This window comes from Salvia splendens, chromosome 3, assembly GCF_004379255.2.
Source record: "Salvia splendens isolate huo1 chromosome 3, SspV2, whole genome shotgun sequence".
NCBI lineage: Eukaryota > Viridiplantae > Streptophyta > Magnoliopsida > Lamiales > Lamiaceae > Salvia > Salvia splendens.
The window spans coordinates 29,428,942-29,435,326 of record NC_056034.1 but is presented as its reverse complement, the minus strand read 5'-3'; the positions used below and the strand labels follow the sequence as shown (position 1 = coordinate 29,435,326).

Here is a 6,385-nt window from a genome sequence, read left to right as displayed (position 1 = left end):
CTGAGAAGGTGGTTTGCACGCACGCTAAAAGTCAGAACGAGGAACTTTTTACGGAAATCCTAAGCTTTTGAGGTGAGCTCTATTACTTAAACTCTTTTATTTGCAATGATATGTTTACGGAGAGATAAGAGTGGTTTGAATGTTATGTCATGCCGTATTTTATGTTTTGAATTGCCTATCTGATTGTCTACTAGGATAACGTCCTACTAGACTTTGATGGTTAACGAATTCGGGTCTGACTAGGGAGTGAGTCCCTACTCGGACTAGTGCACTGATGGGGATCGTGAGCCGTCCTTTGTGGTCGGCCGGTCCAGTGATCGAGTTTGTGGCCACATTCTCGTTTCACATGATGGTTCAGATATGGTATATGATGGAGGATGATAATGATATGTGTCTGCAGACACCTTTTAAGGAATGATTTAGTGTTTCTCGGCCTTTTAAAGTAAAACCCGAGTTTCACTCAATGATGGCTTGACATATCTTAACGATGAATGTATTCCGGGCATGAGTTCACTGAGTGCATCAAGTACTCAGCCCCTGCATATGTTTTCCCTATGTGCAGGTTGAGCGTGGACGGGGGACGGAGGATGTTGAGCATTGGACAGAGACAGTATTCAATAAATGATCCGGTTGCTATTGTGTCTTCATACATAGTAGTAGCTAACTCTCAAATGCTTCCACTATGCCAAGTTTAGGAATTTCTTTGATTTCCTTTGAATTGTCAAACTATGTCATTCACGTTATGTACCTTCGGGATTTGGAACCCTGTTGATAAATGAAATTTCGCATTTCGATCGATATGTCGTACTTCTTTGATTGTTTCCCTTTCTTCCCCGCTTTTTAATTCCCCCACTAGTCACGATTCCTCGTGCTTCCTATCCTTAGGAAGCGCGGTCGTGACACATTCATACTATACTTGATAGTTAGATTCATCCACAATTATTTTAATCTACATAAATTAATTTGTAGTCCACTAATTAGTAGAGTTTCGCATTCGAGCCCCCCACGACGATCTCTCCCTACAATTGCGTTGCTGTAGTTGGTCCAATTGTGACTCCCAACTGCTCCTCCACTCCTCTTTTTCCTCCATTCCCTAACCAAACAAAACACACACTCATTTTGAATTATAGTACTAAATTAAGTAAGAAAAAATATGTATATTTGAGATAATAATTGACAGAGGTGTACCTGGGGAGAGAAAGAAAAAGTAGCGCCGAAAGCCAAGACTCTGTCGTAGAGAGCTCTGGTTTGGGGATCAGAGAGTGTTTCGTGTAAGATGAAGGGAGGAAATAGAATCGAACTGGGGTTGAAGATTTGTGTAAGCGAACAAACGATGGAGGTTGCAGAGATTGAGAGAAAGCCATGTTTCTGCTGAGAATTGAATTTGACGTAACCTAATTTTAGCTGGCAATGACCATTATACCCCCGCTTTGTTATTGTGCAGTAAATTTGTGAGAGAGAACTAATTTTTCCTTTAAATTCTAAAATTACATGTATTAATATTAGCCCTTGATTTTCCTGATCTTGTGGCTATGATTTGTTCTCTAGTTATAGGTTTAAGGGGCTCTTGCCCTAGATCACTACTATATATATATATATATATATATATATATATATATATATGGGGGAGCGTTATTCTCCTTTTCACATCTTAGATCCTTTTTCCTTCTTAATATTACGCGTTAGATCTAAGGCATCAACAGATCAGATTGATTCTATAAAACTGGTTCTGTGTTGCATTATAGAAGGTGGTTGTATGCATTACAGGGTTATTATTGACATTTGAAGGAAAAGTAACTGCCACATTTTGGTATCTGCGAATAATGTACCACATGGTCACGAGTAATGCATAAAATTGATTATATAATGCACAATATGTGAACTGCAATGCATACGAATAAGATGTACCATGTTATGATGTTTGGACACACGTTTCTTGTTTCCCCTAAGGGTTTAATAAGCTTAGGGGCTAGGGTATAGTACGTAGACACGTATGTAATCTTCACATGGTAACGAGTAATGGATATAATTGACTATATAATGCACAATTTGTGAACTGCAATGCATACGAACAAGATGTGCTGTGTTATGATGTTTGACACACGTTTCTTGTTTCCCCTAAGGGTTTAATAAGCTTAGGGGCTAGGGTATAGTACGTACGCATTAATAACAAATTATAAAACGATACGAATAATTCACCAAATTGTCACGAGTAATGGATGTTATTAACTATATAATGCTGTTATGATGTTTGACACACGTTTCTTGTTTCCCCTAAGGGTTTAATAAGCTTAGGGGCTAGGGTATAGTACGTAGACATTACTAACAAATTGTTGTTATTGGAATATACGTATGTGCATTATTTGGTTTAGGTAGTGCATTATGTAGCTGTTAATTGTCATTATCTCAGTATATTATGCATTATTAGAGGTATTGTGTATATGGGTTAATCAACGGATTGAAGATTACATACGTGCATTTAGTAATGTCTACGTACTATACCCTAGCCCCTAAGCTTATTAAACCCTTAGGGGAAACAAGAAACGTGTGTCAAAGATCATAACATGGTACATCTTATTCGTATGCATTGCAGTTCACATATTGTGCATTATATAGTTAATAACATTCATTACTCGTGACAATTTGGTGAATTATTCGTATCGTTTTATAATTTGTTATTAATGCGTACGTACTATACCCTAGCCCCTAAGCTTATTAAAGCCTTAGGGGAAACAAGAAACGTGTGTCAAACATCATAACACAGCACATCTTGTTCGTATGCATTGCAGTTCACAAATTGTGCATTATATAATCAATTATATCCATTACTCGTTACCACGTGAAGATTACATACATGTCTACGTACTATACCCTAGCCCCTAAGCTTATTAAACCCTTAGGGGAAACAAGAAACGTGTGTCAAACATCATAACACAGCACATCTTGTTCGTATGCATTGCAGTTCACATATTGTGCATTATATAGGCAATTATATGCATTACTCGTGACCATGTGGTGCATTATTCGTAGCGGTTTCCAGCAATTATTAGATTACTATTGTACCCTCATAATGCACAAAATAGGACAAATAATGCAACACGGGATTAATTACCCAATGTTGATCTTGACCGTGCATTTCTTTAATCTAATGGCTGATATTAAGAAGGAAAAAGGAGGAAATATAGGAAAAGGAAATGAATACATCCCTCTATATATATATATATATGTGTGTGTGTGTGTGTGTGTGTGTGTGTATGGGAGCATTAAGGTGCATCCTTAATTAGAGTCACAACTTACATCCAATCTCGTGCTGCCATGTGGCACGAAACATGCAACATTGTAACACACAAAAATGCAATATACATTTGTGAAACTGTAGATGGATTTCTGCAAATTGCATTTTATATTGTTAAGTTTTGCATTATAAACATAAATTGTCTACAATGCAAAATAAACTATATATAAATGCATTTCGTCTATATATAATGCAAATTAAACAGTTTATGTTTATAATGTAAAACTCAACAATAAATAAATGCAATGTGTCAATAACTAAAATGCAATCTGCAGAAATCCATCTACAACTTCCACAAATATATATTACATGTTTGTATTTACAATATTGCATCTCAAGGGCCACGTGACAGAACGAGGTTGGAAGTACATTTTAACTTTAAAATTACTTATTTTTTAAGCACATCCCTACTCATGATTAAATATTCTCTATAGTAGCTATTCAATATGTCTAATACAAATGACAATGTAATCTGTAATCATGCCAAATGATATATGCATTGGGCTAGAAATGTTATACGCAAATCATGATTTAGGATTTAATTTTCTTATCACATAAATTTGTTATGTTCCTAGCATGTAACTTATGCTTAAATGAGTTTCATTCTCTTGTTTATTTTATGTGGTGCATTTGAGTTTTAGGTTATAATTTTCTTTTTATGCTATCCCACGAGAATATACATTTTTTTATTTTGAAAAGTTTTTTTTTCTAATGAGATGCGACTCATTCTCCACTAACAATACTTTAATTATTTTTTTCTCTACCTCTCTCTTATAATTTTACATTAAAATCCATGTCGAACTCAAAGTGCATATTCTTTGGGGACGGAGGGAGTATAATAGTGGAAAATATGTAACAATCGCTTTACGCACGAGACGTACATACTATCAAAATATGAAGGAAATCCAAATAAAAATTTCCGTGAACAGTTGGATTTCGAAGAAATGCAAACTCGAATGAGTCGAATTTGCAAAGAAATGACGAGCTGATTCGATGGTGTAATTACTTGGTTGGTCTAAATTTAGCGGAAAAATCAATCAATTTATGTTCATGTCATACATGTAACATAAAATTCGTGTAGAGTATATGATTCCAAGTATCAGGAAGTCCAGGCAAGCACCAGTGTATACAATCAGCATAATGCAAGGGATCAGCCTTTTGATCTCCCGTCAACACTTTTCCTCCCAACTCAGTATAAACTGAGGTGTGCGCATCAATCCTATATTCCGATAGTTGCGTTATGTTGATCAGTGTCACCGGCACCTTCATCCTTGCCACGACGCTACCCACCACGCCCATCATCCTCTTGTCCGACCCACTTCTCTTCAGCACCGGCAGCCTCTCATCGAAGCATTTCGTGCCATTTTCATTCCCCCAGTCTGCTGGCCTATGGTGTGAAGGCGACATGGTAGTGAATCCACCCAATTTGCCCATGTTCTGAGCCCTAGCGTGTATGAAATGTGTGTCTCCACCTCTTCGTAGCCTTCTTCTCCGTTTGCAAACGAACCCCATCTGCGCATATAATATGAGAGACACACAGGGAAATCAAGAGATGAGACACAGATGGGTCATGTTTGGTGGGGTAGAACCAAACATGCTATTATAGTAGTATTACAATATCTTAGTTTTGAGGCCACTCATCCACCAAACGTAAGTGTTGAAGATGAGGATGTCAACACCCAACCAGTGTTTGGCATGCTTTTCAACTGAGTCCACCTTCACTATTCTCTGTTTTGAATCTGCTTTTATATGAACATCTGTGTTGGATTCTACCACGAAAGGTGCCCAATAGAACTCCACTGTCACATCGTATTCCTAACCAAATCCAAAAAAAGAAGGTAACATCGGTGCCCAAACATTCCACACATTTTCATATTTGTTACTCACCTTTGCTCTGAAAACAGAATGCAAACGGCCTCGTTTCATCGACTTCTTTCCTTTCGGTATCACTGAATCAACGAGGCAAACAAAGGACTGCCATTGCCCTCTCTGAAGTGAGTCCCCAACAAACATTAGCCTCTTCCCTTTAAGTTTCCTCAGCACCATTCTTGGATCAAACCTGCAAAACAAAATTCAAGTTTTTTATAATAAGATCAATTATGTGCCTATAGCTAAAAAAATGGGGGTATTTTACCTCGGCAGCCTGCAGTTGTCGGGTTGCCACTCCCAGTACCTATAATCCGAATCCGGCCTACCATTTTTCACACACGAAACCTGCCTGTCTAAGAATCGACAAGTTCTATCCGAATATAGGGGCTCAATGGAGCGATTAAACACCCATTTCCCATGATTCAGGCTGCATTGATCAGGATCAAAATCGAACAGTTCGTCATCTGCGTAATTGAAGCCATTCACATCAACTAATCTCTCAACTGCAAAGTTGGTTGTTATGAAACAGTAAATAATAGTAGCGTACGATGTAAATATGTTTGAGGTGAAAACTTAGATTTTTCTCACCAGCTTTACTTCTAGCGCATGGTTTGAACCTCAACTTGGCTGTTGAAGATAAAGAGCCTAATCTCTGAGTGTAAAAGAGCGCGGCGAAAGCCAAGATTGTGATGGTGATTATAGCTATTTCCTTTGAAATTGGCCATTGCAGTTGTTGACAAGTGAAGCTAAAGCCATATTTTCTTGAGTTTGTGAAATAAATATTGCAAGATTTTAACACCATTTCTTTTTGTTTGGTCCAACTACTGATAGATACAGGGAAACAAGTGAGACTTTAACTTAAAGTAACATTATTGATTTGGTGCATCTTGCTTTCAAAAGTTTAATTTGTTTATCAAATTATTCAACATAAATAGGATAGGATAATGGAAGATAAGCCCAAACGGGAAAAGACAATGTTGATTTAGTTCATTACATAAGATTAAAACCATTCATAGGCTAAAATGATCTCCAATAATATTTTGGTTATAAATCTTTGAATCGATTGCTCAACTTCTACACTAATTTTTTTACATATTGGATGTGAATCATCATTTAACAAATCCAACTTTAACCTACTAGTACAAAGTTGCTTCCAAAGATATTAAAATATATGCTGGGCTTATTATGGCAGTACTATATAACACTGATTTCATATTCTAG

At 36.9% G+C, this 6,385-nt stretch overlaps 1 pseudogene; it reads right to left on the bottom strand.

Moving 5' to 3' along the window:
* Positions 1-4,177: 4,177 nt before the first annotated feature.
* LOC121796838 lies at positions 4,178-5,966 on the bottom strand (annotated as a pseudogene).
* Positions 5,967-6,385: the final 419 nt, after the last annotated feature.